At 41.2% G+C, this 15,584-nt stretch overlaps 1 long non-coding RNA gene across 1 annotated transcript in view; it reads left to right on the top strand.

Annotated features, from left to right (window-relative positions):
• The window catches only part of LOC310660775, a 206,225-nt gene that overhangs the window by 108,024 nt on the left and 82,617 nt on the right, over nucleotides 1–15,584 (top strand). The window contains exon 8 of the long non-coding RNA XR_014503633.1: nucleotides 652–750. This is a non-coding gene — a long non-coding RNA (uncharacterized lncRNA). The remainder of the gene's footprint in view (nucleotides 1–651; nucleotides 751–15,584) is intronic.

A 15,584-nucleotide genomic window follows, 5' to 3' on the forward strand; every position in this document is an offset into this window, starting at 1 on the left:
AACCATTGATGATGGCAGGCTGCACTGACTTAGTGCAACTGTGAAAGCACTGAGCAGGCTATTTGAATCCATGCATTCGAGGGAATGACAACAGTGTTTTGTTTTATTCTATTGTGCCCCTGCACTGGCAAACAAAACTAAATTGCTTCAAGGCAGCCCAGTTCATAGTTGCATAAACAATATTTCACATCCCTGCTCCCATACTCTCAAATTTTGCCAATAATTTCCTGGGTTTCTGCCATTTATATAAGACCTTCAGGAGACCACTTCATAGTAAACAGTTTGGAATACTGGTGTCACTGGTAAAAAGGGAAGGACAAGCATCCGCAGTACTGCTGTAGCCAACTGTGAAGGTTGGTGGTGGTTCAAAGGGCCGGGGAAAATAGTGGCTTTTGTCTTTTGTCCCAAGAGCCATAAACACAAGGAAACTCAAGGAAGAGGGCTTTCCTTTCCCCTCCTCTTTCTACTGCTCTCTGTGTGCACCAAAGAGCCTCCTTGACATTATGAGATGATGCATGGTGTGGACTGGGGCACTGGGTTATCAGGGGAGGGCAAATTGACCAAAATCAGACAGACACCCCTTTGCTGAGCAAGGCTTATGCACCTGCAAGGTGCCCTCACCTAATTTTGGTTAATTTCTCTTTCCTTCAGCAACCTCTCCTTGCTTCATGCCACACTGTTCAGAAGCTCTTCAGGGGACAGAGTTGGCTTTAATGGGAGAGAGGAGGAAGGGATTGGAAGCCCTCTTTGGTGAGTATCCTTCTACTTGTGGTTCTCAAGACTTGTCCACTGACTGACCACTGTACACAAGAGGCCCTTTGATATGATCTAGCAAGGTTCTTCTGATTATCTTGTCTCAATTCCCGAAGGGCATGTATGAGATGGAGGTAGATAATTTAACAAGCATGTTTTTTAGTAAGTGTCTGTTCTATCCTAACATCTCTTCAGATGTGCTCCAAGCTCTTACTTGGAATGAAATCATCTAACTATTTCAGTCATAATGGATCAAACAAATACCTTCAGTGTGTTTGGGGAAACAACCAGATTGTTCTAGAGTTTATCATGCCAGTATTCTTGCAGACACCACAAAATACCAACAAAGGAACCTTTACCCCCTGTATTAGTGCTGTATGTGTTTCATATTTCCAAGACAGATATCTGTTAGATTTGCTCTTATCCCGTCTGCTAGTTTAGAGTGATTCTTTTTCACCCACGCTTGAGACAAAACAGCATACAAAGCTCCCAAGCTCCCATGACTTTTGACCTCACAGGTCTTTGTTCAAGCAACTCATCTTCACACAATGCCCCCCAAGCATGCATAGGACACTAGGAGCAGTGTACCAGAAATCCATGGCAGCCCTGAGTCACAGTGCCACAAGCTAAGATGATGTGACATGTATTTCCATATCAAAACAGCAGAAACCTTTCTTTCCCCTCTTCACCGATGCATAACATCCCAAAAGGGAAGAACGGCCTTCAGCTAACACAGATCAATTTTCTTTCAGCTTCAATCACCATTTAATTACTGTTGACTTCTTTAACCTTCCCCCCCCCACTTCCTTTATAGATTAGCTTCCTTTATATTCTAATGCCATTTACTTTTTCCTGTAACTTAATCAAACTTGAAATGATATGATAAAAAAACCCATATTTCCCTTCTTTCTTCCTGTTCTTTGTGTTCGAGTTACTTCAAAATGCAGATTATTTCTTGGAGGAGAAAAATATTTTTTAATGAACCACCTTTTAACTTTATCAACCTACAGTATCTACACATCATTTCCTTTAACTGAGTAATTGCTTAGATGACTTGATGGTCGGGTGGATGAAAGTGCTAGAATTTCACCTTTGGGCTTTCTGGCTGAAATAGTAGTGTTACCAAAGTGCCTTCTCTCTCTGTGTGTGGTGAATTATCATAACCCACCTCAGTCTTCAATAAACAACACGTGTTTCGTGGCCTGATTAAATGTGTAATTCTTCCAAATTGGTATCTGTCCTGTAGACAATACTTTATGTTAAAGAACACAAAACATATATGTAGATTTGTTACATGTGCGCACACACACACACATGCATATCAACTTGGTAGGGATAGCAGTTAATAAAACAATACCGCCCCCCCAAAAAAGTGTTGCAAGCACTACAAAGCTAATATGAAGAGACCTTTTGGAGATTTCAGTTCTGAAAGAGAAAGATGTGATGTGTTACAGCTTTAACAGTATGAAAAATTATTTTTATTAGTAAATGTATTTATATCCTTCCTTTCTCCCAAATTGGGAGGAGTTACTGAGCTGAATGAGTGAGTGTTGGCCTGTTGGGGTACTACTGAGCTATCAATCTACTGAGCTATCAAACAAAGAGAAAAACTGTCTTACACATTTGATGTGTAATCGTGAAGTAGCTGTTTAAAATCGAGGCCAAGACTGATCAAAGGCTCTTATGACATAATCATGGAATGTCAACACTTGTGGTATATTAGAGCTAAATGTTGGCATGATCAGCTTCATGACCAGCATCGCTGTGCAAATGCCACACCCCTTCGGTGGGCCACTATTAACTTCAAGCCTTTGGACATCTTCCCTTTGCTATTGCGGCACGTTAACCTGCTCCCTCCAAGCATGCAAGCAAATGACTAGTGAGCAAATGGAGTAGCATTCATTATCTGCCTGACTCTCTCCCTGTAGGCCAGAGTCAGCTAACTTGTGGCCCTCCAGTTAACCTATGGCCCTCTGGGCCTAATAATCACAACCACCTAGCACAGGTGTCACTAATATTGGTCCTCAAATGTTGTTGACTCCAACGCCCATCATCCCTGAGCATTGGTCATGCTACCTAATGGGAATAGGTGTCCAAGAGCATTGGGGGGACAGTGTGACAATGACACAGGTTTCCCATCCCTGTCATATAGCCTTGTATCACAAGAGCAAGACTCTGCTGTATTCTTCTTTGTGACTTTGTATAGGATCAAGGTACCAATTATCAGGCCAAAGTACTTATTGTTATATGTTATATTAGCATTTTACCCATCTGGGAAAGATACTTTGAAATGTACTGTGAGCTTTTATGTCACAGAACTGTTGGAGAGCTCCAAAAATATTTTACCAGGCAAGTCCGACTACAGAGCTTAGTTCTGTAGACTGGCTTATCCTTCAGGGTCTCATGCTATAACTTGCCCACTTGCAGAAGGTGGAATGCAACCATACCTTGGGAAGTGAGTCAGAACTAGCTGGCTGACTCTGCCCCACTTACCTGTCCCCTAGTTTTCTCAGGATGTTCCTGCAGGCATCTGTACTACTTAGCCCAGAAGTTCATCAGTTAAGACAGTAAAAGCACATTATTAAAATGCAATTAATCAAAAGACCAAATAACAATTTCCCTCATATCACTCAAATATGAATATAATTTCAGTAAAATAAAACCAGAAGGAGTCTGCTTTATTTTTGCTTAGTATATTGATAGAATAATGTTAGTAATATTTATACCAGGGTTACTTAACCCTTTGGGGCCTGTAGCTTCGTTTGGAAATTTGATACGTTTTGTGGGCAGCATCATAAAACTGCTGCTGTGGGAGCCTAGCTAGTAATAAAGCATAAATAATTTGCCCCAAGGAACTGAGTAAAAGACAGAGGTTGGACCTGAGCCCCTAACGCCAAATATTTGCCCTCACAATGTACAACAAAATACCCATTTCACAGATGAAATTGAGAATGCAAACTGATGAAGTCCATGCACAAGATGGTTACATTCACCAACCCATTGCTCACTTTCCCCAATTTCCTGGGTATTGGTGGAGTCTTCCTCTCTTTTCCTCATTCTCCATCCAGGTGGCTGCAGATTCCTCTTTCTCCAGTTTTTGCCTTCTGCTGCTCACCTCTGGGCCAAAGTGGGGCACAGAGGCATTCTGGGAAATTACAGAAGATAGGTTGCTGGAGGCAAACTCCTCACTTTAAACTAATCTCCACTCAGTAAAAATAAAATAAAAAAATACCATAGTTTAAAGAAAAACTGATAGGGGCCAAGGGCTTTGTGGGTCCATGAGAGGTGACTTTGGATTATGTAGTGTTCATGGGCACTGTGTTGGTGACTTATTTATATGAATGTACAAAGCTGCCTTATAGACCAGGGGTCAGCAAACTTACCTTGTCTCAGGCCAGTGTCTCCAGCGCTGATTGCGCGGTGGGCCGGGTGGCGGGGGAGCGCATGCCCATGCGCGTGTGCACACGCTATTTCCGGTGCACTTCCGGGTCGGAGGAGCACCAGAAATAGCTTGCGCATGTGCAAATAGTGCATGTGCACAAGCTATTTCTGGTGCTCCTCCGATCTGGAAGTGGGAAGCCGTGCAGCGCAGCGCCGGTATGAGCAGGCGCCATGGGCTGGATAAACAAGTCCCTCGGGCCTTATCTGACCCACAGGCCTTAGTTTGGGGACCCCTGTTATAGACTGTCAATCCAGCTCGACAAGTAGATCCACCCAGCCAAATACTGCCTTGAATGGCAATTTTCTCAAAGGCCTCATTTCCTGCCCTTAATACGTGACATCCTTTCCACTGTTAATGCCAAGGAATGAATCTCAGATGGTCAACAGGCACAGCATGTGCTCATTCACTGAACTAGGGCCTTCTCTGGTTCCAATATTTACAGTATCAGTGAAGTGAGGAGTTTATGTTTGACATTTACACTGTACACAGCTTAATTTAAACTGTGGCGTTGACTATGCAGGGCCTCAGAAAAAGAGTGTGTGTGTGTGTGTGTGTGTGTGTACATATATACCACCACCCATCATGCACTTTAAACTCTGTTCACTTTAGTTTTGTGTTGGTAATATAATTTGTACGTCTGAGATACAGTGTGTTTCTGCTCATTACAAGAAATGGAGGTGATTTAGCCATGCATAGCACCTGTCAAGTCTCTACTAATTGAGCTGATTATCCATTAACAAAGCAATGGTAGACTGACACTCTCTCTCTCTCTCTCTCTCTCTCTCTCACACACACACACACACTCAGAAAGGCTCAAGGGGTGGGTGGCGAAGAGAAAGAAAAAGAAAACCAAATGCCACCTGTTCTCATTAATTCAATAGCCAACATCAGCAGAGGCTTACTAATGAGAAGAGTAGAAAGTGCAATTATCTTGCCTCAAATGAAATGTCTCGTGAAAGAGAATAAGAGAGTAATGACTCGCTGGCTTATTTGATACATTCTGTGTTTGTGAAAAGTGATGTGCCTGTAAATGAGTACTGTGATGGACAAAGAATCCCCCCCCCCCCCAAAAAAAATCAGATTTTCATTTAGAAGTCAGTGTAACGACATGTGAATTTGTCAGTATAAACCACTAGATGTGTTGTTGTTGTTTAGTCGTTCAGTCGTGTCCGACTCTTCGTGACCCCATGGACCAGAGCACGCCAGGCACTTCTGTCTTCCACTGCCACCCGCAGTTTGGTCAGATTCATGTTTGTAGCTTCAAGAACACTGTCTAACCATCTCGTCCTCTGTCGTCCCCTTCTCCTTGTGCCCTCCATCTTTCCCAACATCAGGGTCTTTTCCAGTGAGTCTTCTCTTCTCATGAGGTGGCCAAAGTATTGGAGCCTCAGCTTCACAATCTGTCCTTCCAGTGAGCACTCAGGGCTGATTTCCTTAAGAATGGATGCGTTTGATCTTCTTGCAGTCCATGGGACTCTCAAGAGTCTCCTCCAGCACCATAATTCAAAAGCGTCAATTCTTCGTCGATCAGCCTTCTTTATGGTCCAGCTCTCACTTCCATACATCACTACTGGGAAAACCATAGCTTTTACTATACGGACCTTTGTTGGCAAGGTGATGTCTCTACTTTTTAGAATGCTATCTAGGTTTGCCATTGCTTTCCTCCCAAGAAGCAGACGTCTCTTAATTTCGTGGCTGCTGTCACCATCTGCAGTGATCATGGAACCCAAGAAAGTAAACTCTCTCACTGCTTCCATTTCCTCCCCTTCTATTTGCCAGGAGGTGATGGGACCAGTGGCCATGATCTTCGTTTTTTTGATGTTGAGCTTCAGACCATATTTTGTGCTCTCCTCTTTCACCCTCAATAAAAGGTTTTTTAATTCCTCCTCACTTTCTGCCATCAAGGTTGTGTCATCTGCATATCTGAGGTTGTTGATATTTCTTCCAGCAATCTTAATTCCGACTAGGGATTCATCCAGCCCAGCCTTTCGCATGATGAATTCTGCATATAAGTTAAATAAGCAGGGAGACAAAATACAGCCTTGTCGTACTCCTTTCCCAGTTTTGAACCAATCAGTTGTTCCATATCCAGTTCTAACTGTAGCTTCTTGTCCCACATAGAGATTTCTCAGGAGACAGATGAGGTGATCAGGCACTCCCATTTCTTTAAGAACTTGCCATAGTTTGCTGTGATCGACACAGTCAAAGGCTTTTGCATAGTCAATGAAGCAGAAGTAGATGTCTTTCTGGAACTCTCTAGCTTTCTCCATAATCCAGCGCATGTTTGCAATTTGGTCTCTGGTTCCCCTGCCTCTTCTAAATCCAGCTTGCACTTCTGGCAGTTCTCGGTCCACATACTGCTTGAGCCTTCCTTGAAGAATTTTAAGCATAACCTTGCTAGCGTGTGAAATGAGTGCAATTGTGCGGTAGTTGGAGCATTCTTTAGCACTGCCCTTCTTTGGGATTGGGATGTAGACTGACCTTCTCCAATCTTCTGGCCACTGCTGAGTTTTCCAAACTTGCTGGCATATTGAGTGTAGCACCTTAACAGCATCATCTTTTAAAATTTTAAATAGTTCGGCTGGAATACCATCACTTCCACTGGCCTTGTTATTTGCAATGCTTTCTAAGGCCCATTTGACTTCACTCTCCAGGATGTCTGGCTCAAGGTCAGCAGCCACACTACCTGGGGTGTACGAGACATCCATATCTTTCTGGTATAATTCCTCTGTGTATTCTTGCCACCTCTTCTTGATGTCTTCTGCTTCTGTTAGGTCCTTACCACTTTTGTCCTTTATTATGGTAATCTTTGAACGAAATGTTCCTTTCATATCTCCAATTTTCTTGAACAGATCTCTGGTTCTTCCCATTCTGTTGTTTTCCTCTATTTCTTTGCATTGCTCATTTAAGAAGGCCTTCTTGTCTCTCCTTGCTATTTTTTGGAATTCTGCATTCAATTTCCTGTATCTTTCTCTATCTCCCTCGCATTTTGCTTGCCTTCTCTCCTCCGCTATTTGTAAGGCCTCATTGGACAGCCACTTTGCTTTCTTGCATTTCCTTTTCATTGGGATGGTTTTCGTTGCTGCCTCCTGTATAATGTTTCGAGCCTCCATCCATAGTTCTTCAGGCACTCTGTCCAGCAATTCTAAATCCTTAAACCTGTTCCTCACTTCCACTGTGTATTCATAAGGGATTTGGTTTAGATTGTATCTTACCGGCCCAGTGGTTTTCCCTACTTTCTTCAGTTTAAGCTTGAATTTTGCTATAAGAAGCTGATGATCTGAGCCACAGTCAGCTCCAGGTCTTGTTTTTGCTGACTGTATAGAGCTTCTCCATCTTTGGCTGCAGAGAATATAATCAATCTGATTTCGATGCTGCCCATCTGGTGATGTCCATGTGTAGAGTCGTCTCTTGTGTTGTTGGAAAAGAGTGTTTGTGATGACCAGCTTGTTCTCTTGACAGAACTCTATTAGCCTTTGCCCTGCTTCGTTTTGAATTCCAAGACCAAATTTGCCAGTTGTTCCTTTTATCTCTTGATTCCCTACTTTAGCATTCCAATCCCCTATAATGAGAAGAACATCCTTCTTTGGTGTCACTTCTATAAGCTGTTGTAAGTCTTCATAGAATTGGTCAATTTCAGTTTCTTCAGCACCAGTAGTTGGTGCATAAACTTGGATTACTGTGATGTTAAAAGGTCTGCCTTGGATTCGTATCGAGATCATTCTATCATTTTTGAGATTGCATCCCAGTACAGCTTTTGCCACTCTTTTGTTGACTATGAGGGCCACTCCATTTCTTTTACGGGTTTCTTGCCCACAGTAGTAGATATGATAGTCATCCGAACTGAATTCGCCCATTCCCGTCCATTTTAGTTCACTGATGCCCAGGATGTCAATGTTTATTCTTGCCATCTCATTTTTGACCACATCCAACTTACCCAGGTTCATGGTTCTTACATTCCAGGTTCCTATGCAATATTTTTCTTTACAGCATTGGACTTTCCTTTCGCTTCCATGCATATCCGCAACTGAGCGTCCTTTCGGCTTTGGCCCAGCCGCTTCATCAGCTCTGGATCTACTTGTACTTGTCCTCCGCTCTTCCCCAGTAGCATGTTGGACGCCTTCCGACCTGAGGGGCTCATCTTCCAGCGTCATATCTTTTATATGCCTGTTGTCTTTGTCCATGGAGTTTTCTTGGCAGGGATACTGGAGTGGCTTGCCGATTCCTACTCCAGGTGGATCACGTTTGGTCAAAACTCTCCACTATGACCTGTTCATCTTGGGTGCCCTGCTCGGCATAGTTCATAGCTTCTCTGAGTTCTTCAAGCCCCTTCGCCACGGCAAGGCAGTGATCCATGAAGGGGAAACCACTAGATGTAGGTTTACAATAAGTTAAGGAAGTTCACAGAAGGAAAGTTTCCAGGCCCCTCTTCCCCTTGAAACCCGCTACAACGTCCCCCCAACCAAGCCTCTCCAGAAATTTGGGGGACTTTCCTGACTAATGTAGGAGAGAGCACAGCGGCTGCTGGAGGGCGGAAGAGAGAACAGGAAACTTAAATGAATTCTTAAGATAACTTATCTTAACACATAAACCATAGTTGTGCAAGTTTAATAAAATGCAAAAGAAAATCCTATCCTATCTGCCTCTAAAGTGTCCATAAAGTTAAAAATCTGTTCTTGCTTGCTTCCAAAGGAAGCATATATCTACAACTTTTATTAAGAGTACAACAATAGCCCCACATATCACTAAAGAATAAGACTCTTAATCTCTACGATTCTATGGTTTCTTAGGTACACTTCACCCAGGGTTTGTAGGGAAGGAAGCAATCTTTCAGATATTTGGGGCCTAAGTTGTTTAGGGCTTTAAACACTAATGTGAGCACCTTGAATTGGGTGTGGAAACAAATTAGCAACCAGTATAGCTGTTTTAGAACAGGTTTCGTGAGTTCTAAATAGAACCCTGGGAAGTTATTTGGTCTTTGCCTTTTGTAGCAATTGCATTTTGTCGCAACTGAAGTCATATTCAGGAGCAGCCCCACATAAAAGCATGTTGCGATAATCCAATCTGGAAGTTACCAGTGCATAAAGTGCAGTGGCCAAGTTCTATGTCAAACAGGGGCTTTAGCTGTCTGGAGCGGGAACATACCAAAGCACACATAAACATCCATTAATAGTGCTGGATTGCTCAGTAGTAAAGCCTGGGCTTCGCATGCAAAAGATCTCAGGTTCACTCTCTTACATCTCCAGCTAGGGCTGGGAGACTCCTTTCTGCAACCCTGGAGTGGCACTGCCAGTCAGTGTTGGCAATACTGAGGTAAAAGATAGACCAGTGGTCTGGCAGCAGCTTATATTCCTATCCGTCCTGACATGTAAACTTTCTGAAAAACCATCACTATGGCACATAATATCTAGTTATGCTATCCCTGGAAAAGAGAGTTAGTGGCAGACTTGTGACATCCTGAACCTCACAATTTAATGAATGTGCTGCCATTCCATTTCTTAATATGCATGGAAGTGTAACATTTAAAGAACAACAGAGTGTGTGCTAGTTATATAGAAAAAGATGTGCCAGAGCTCACCATGAACGCCTACCTCGTTCCCTTAGAATGGCAATGGTGCCCACCGAAGAGGTACCGGAACTGAGTTCCAGCTGAAAAAATCCCTGAACAGAGATATAGAATATTTTACATATAAGATAGCCTGTACGAGAGCCCAGAATTGGATTCATCCGATTCTCCTGTGGTTCTTGTTAAACTACCATGGGGCTGGAAGAAGAAGAAGAAGAAGAAGAAGAAGAAGAAGAAGAAGAAGAAGAAGAAGAAGAAGCAGCTCTGCCCTGGATTGATTGTAGAAATTCAGCTTTTAGTAGACATCCAACAAAAGAGAAACATGAGATCTGGTTTCACTGCAGTAAGAGAAGAAAGGCTAGTTTAGCTTCAGGTACTGATTTCACATACAGCATTGTGTTGATTAAGGACAACTGCAGTGTTCCACATTAAGCCCTGGCATGCCCTATTTTAAGAAGACCAGCATGATGCTCTTGATAATTTTAATTGTCTTTAGATGCTTTAAATTGTTATTAGTTGTTTTAAATATGTTTTTATTTTACTTTTAATAGTGTTATTTTACCACTTTGGTGTTTGCTGCCCTAGGCTCTTTTGGGAAGAAGGACGGAATAGAAATTTAATTAATAATAATTCTACTCTTGACAACTGGGAGGAAAAATATAAAAAATTGCTGCCTTCAATATCAGGCAAACTGAGTTCGCTTTTCTTGTTCTTTCTCAGGCATTTTAAATTATTCAGAGTTTTTCTCCCCCTCTTAAAGATTCACCCCTTGGTTGTTAATACGCAATGGGTGCTGCTGACTGTACAGTTCTGAACATGACAACATCTGGAAAATCCCAAGAATGCTGAGCCTGACTATATGCAGTTTATAGGGTTTCAGGAGTCTGCGTTGCTTCCTTTTGCTAGCATTTTATAATTAAGGAAAATAGTTTAGATGGGGAAAGAAGCTCCAGAGTTTTTTCTTCTTCTTGACCTATTTATGCCAAGATGACTCTTTAATCACTAAAACCTCCGTGTTATAGGGGGTCAGAGGCTTTGTGTGTATTAACACATGAAGTCATAAGACAGAACTGAATAATTCATTAATTGCTTTAATATGGCATGGTGTGGTTTTGTTTCTGCATTACACTTAATGAATTAAAACAGTGGGCTTGCATCATTTTATAAAACAAGGAGCAGGATATTAAGGGAGACCATCAACATTTTCAGTTTCCTTTCACTGACATTAAATGCAAGCTCTTACATCAGTGAATAATCAGTGCTTAGCTTAATGGCATGTTTCTGATGTCTGCCTAACACTGACATTAAATCATGTTGTAAAGTCTGATAAGCTTGATCTTCTTCGCTCTAGAGTTATTTGTTGAACAATTTGTTGCTTTTTTCCTGAATTTTACAGTACTCAATATCACAACATCTGGGAAACCCCAAAGCATAAATCATTTTTTTCTTCCATTTTATCTATGTTAAATGAGGGCAACGGTCTCCCCACATCCAGTAGCTTTGAAAATTTTGGAGGAATAGTGCAATATGGTTGCATAAAAGGGCTTATTCAAGTTTTCCTTTGGTAGCTGAGATCACAAGGAGGCCAGTTCTCTGAGTAGTTGTACAAATCTACCTGTGTGACACCTGTACCTTAAAGGACTGGTTTCCTAGCTGAAGCATGCTGGGCATTTTGAAGTTGACCCAATAGGGGGTATCCAGAGGAGGGCTAATAGATTGACATGGATATTCTTTCATGGCCCAAACGTCCTGAACAACCAACCTGGAGGAACTGAATATGTCATAATTTCCCACAGAATGGAAAAGTAATCCTGAAGGACAGCGCAGAAGCCCCAAATGCTTTGCGCAGAGAAAGAATAAATCTTGCCGCACCCTTAAGCACCAAACTTATCCACATTCTGTTCTAAGTGGCTAAGATGTTTACGTGGTACCTTCTCTATTTAACGCTTACATGAGGCCAAAAATGGATGCCAGAGTTTCTAAGCAATAGGAAATATAAATGGATTCCCACTGTGAAAGGAAGTGATAAGATTACATGAGGTATTTGCTACCCCAAAAATGAATCAGTAGGTTGGGTCTCATTAAGGCTCCCTGCAGTTGAGAAATAGAAAGTGCTATCAATGACTTCAATGAAAAGTTGTATATGTGTATAAAAGCCTTACGGTTCACAAACAGCACAAGCCAACTACATATAACTACAAAGAATAGTAAACATCAGCTAAACACACATAATCTAAAAACCAACATATGCACAAGCAGTATGAAATAAAAAACAATAACCCCATATAAAAAAGAAAGAGGAAAATAAATTAGTGCAAGATTAGCACCAAAAATATAAAGCTGTTAAAACATTAAAGATCTGAGGAAATATAAGGTCTTCACCTGGTGCCAATTGTACAGGAGAATGAAACTCCCATATACTGTAAGTTGTATATTCTGTCATCCAACACAGAGATAATGTGCTTAAACCAGTTATCATAGTGGGGAGGGATACAACCCTGCTTGTTTTCAGATTAATCTAAAACCATCTCACTTATTTTCAGACATTATAGAGTCCCACTTCCTAAGGCTACTGGGCATCATGACTGTACTTCTTCCACTGTCAGATGCAAGATGCTTTTGTATACAAGGGGAACACAAGTGTGTGTAGGGGGGGAGTTCTGTTGCACTCAGGTCCGTCTTGCAGGCTCCCCATCAGAATCTGGTTGACCATTCTAACATCAGGATGCTGAGCTAGACGGGCCTTTGGTCTGTTCCAACAGTGTTCTCCTCGTGTTCTTATTTACGTTCCTTTTTATCCCTGCTTTGAAACCATCCCACTTCCTTCAAAACCATCCTACTTCTTTTTCTCCTCCCACTTTGGGCACATGGTTACCCACTGAATTATAGCCCAGGCATGAAGAGTGTTTTATTGCATGAACAAAACTTGTGGGTTGGGGAGGGGAGAGAGTCAAAGCATTTTGCACACCACAATATAGCTGTGTAAAAGGTAGCCATAATCAATAAAGTGCTGTTTACTGAAAAGCAAAGAGCTTAAACAAACCAACCATGATTTGCTAGAGTCAAATTACTGCCTCGTTGATTCTTTCCAGCAGCTGGGATTTCTCCAGCAGATCATCTTGATCAATAATCTGCCAGCATTAATCTCGACAAGGTTGAGATTGTGAGAACAAATGAGTCGGGTAAGAGAGACACAACCAGTTTGTAGCAATGCCCAGTATAAATGTGCCAGACTTAATTATAAAATATAATATGTAAAGAAGTTTTGGAGCAGAACCCATTTGAGAAAATTGACAGTGTTTATTATCAGCCCTACAATTTCTGTTCTATAAATAGGAAGAATCAGAAACTGGATGCCCAGGACCAAATGTGGTTTCCTAAGGAGTACTCACCTCAGAGACAAGGGGCGCTTCCATTTTATGGGCTGTTTTCAAGTGACATTCAATCACCAGCAAATTCACGTTATGTAATAGAAGTTGATTTGGTGCTTTTGTGCAAAAAAAACTGCTTTCGCCCTTCACCACCTCAGATCCGACTTTTTCCAATAAGGCAACTGATGGGTAAATGCACTGGAAAGCGTGGGCAGCAATTTCTTGGCACATAACCTCCCTATAAATATTCTCCTCCTTCAAAAACTTTCATTTGTGAAAGCTGGTTAATTTTTGAGATAGATAGTGTGTGGTGGGGGAAGCTAGGCAGGGAAATATCTCAAAATCTGTGAAATGAACCACAGGTTAAAAGTAAAACAAAAAATGTGTGGGTTCATCAGCCTACAAAAATCCTGAATTTCATCAGACAATGCATACTAAATGCATGCAATATGCATGAAATATGACCTTGAGGATGTTTCCTCAACTGAAGAGAGCACTGAATAGAGGATTTCATCATGTTTAGAATACTAAATCATTCTGCCACATTGCTATGGTAATACATGTCTTTTTGGGCTCCCTGTACCATTCTCCTATCAACTCACATTCTTTCTCATTTCTTAGATCTATGGTTCACCATCTCCACTGACTGCAACGAAACTGACTTCCATGTAATAACTTTAGTGTCAGGTTGCAGTTCTAAGAATACTCCACTTCAAGGAAAATTTAACTGAAACCTATGGGGCCCGTTTCCAAGGAAGGGCATTTAGTGGTCTTGTGTACCTCAACATAACATTCTGTGCTCATCAGAACAGGGATGAGGTGAGGCAAGGCATCACTGGCAGGTGTCTCTCCAACCCATAGCTCCCCCTACTTTGCACTGCCCCATTCCTGTCCCAGTGAATGCAGTGCAGCTTCCCCCTCCCACTATGAACCACAGCTGGCAGGGATGAGGAAGCTATAGTCCTAACCATTATCCATGTTGTCTGTGGCTGATGGAAGTTGGAGTTGAAACAGTATCTTGAGAGTCACAGGTTTCCCATCCCTCTTGTAGCACATTCTTGATACTCAGGAAACAGATAGCCTAAGCAGCATTGATACTGGTAGTGTGGTTTACAAAAACCAATTCTAATTTACCCTGGGATGTGGGGTTGAAATAAAAAAAACCTTCCCAAGTCTTAACTCCTACTGCCGTTATATTTGCTGTAGTACTAGCAGTACAATTTTACAGATAAACTGAAACTTTCAACAATCTCTCCCGATCTTAAGGAGAACCTCCCAAATCCAAAATCTATAAATACTGTTTTAAAACACATTTGCATATGGAGCACTAACAAGGTGTATTATCAAATTTGTGATTAGAGTTCTGTTTTAAAAAGAAAGGCAATTAATATGCTTTTTAGGAAAACATATTAATTCCTATGGATTTAATTCTATCTGCAGCTGACATTCTCTTTAATCAAAACACTGCACAAAATCAAAGGAAAAAGCCATGGATTAGAATTTCTTTTGGTCATGTTTTATCTCTCTTGCTCATTTAAAGAGCTAGTTCATTTAGCTCTCAATTTGAATACCACATGCCCATATTTTATAGACATAGATATAGGCATAAAATACATGCATGGATGTACATATCTTTATATATGTATTTACACAAAGATCCATCACATTTTAAGAAAAGAAAAATATGCATCAGCCACCAGCTGTGACTAGAAATGTTTCTTTAGCTTTCTACATTTAATGAGGCATTACGTTAGCATCCTTCTTTATATATCTATCTATCTATATTAAGATCAGTAAGAGAATTATGTAAATAGAATAGCCAGGCCTGATGAAACAGCAATTAGATGTCTTTCTTAGCAGCTGTGGGCTTCAACTCATGATGACAGATGATTAGCCAGAAAATTCTATGCATATTTATTTAATGGAACATTTGGCGATTCAGTTAGGAAGATTTATCCAGAAGCCATTAAAATGTTAGAAAATGACAATTGCATAGTTTAATGTAACAACAACAAAATAGTACAAAACTACACACACACACACACACACACACACACACACTTAAGCTATTTGGCTGTCCTTTTGGTAAGTTTGTATTGATTCAATGATATACTTGGAACCTCATTGATTTTTGTTGTTTATTAGTCCTAAGGGGGGTGGGAATTCCAAAGCAGACATTCTTTTAGATTTTTAAGCTCTCGTTATTTTCATACCTAATTTAGTTGCCCTTAAATCCCATTTATTTCAGTGGGGCATAAGTGTAACTGACAGGTTGGATCCAACCTTTAAGCAGCCGTCATGTATACTCCTATGTGGGAGTAGGTCCTGTTGAACCCAGTGGGCCTTCCTTCTGAATAGACATGCATAGGATCACACGGCTGAATTACAACCTTTTGAGCATATCTATAACTCACCATATATAACTATAACTAACTAGAGTGTAATCCAGCTA

This window comes from Podarcis tiliguerta (genome assembly GCF_965153285.1).
Source record: "Podarcis tiliguerta genome assembly, chromosome: 12".
In the NCBI taxonomy this organism is placed as follows: domain Eukaryota; kingdom Metazoa; phylum Chordata; class Lepidosauria; order Squamata; family Lacertidae; genus Podarcis; species Podarcis tiliguerta.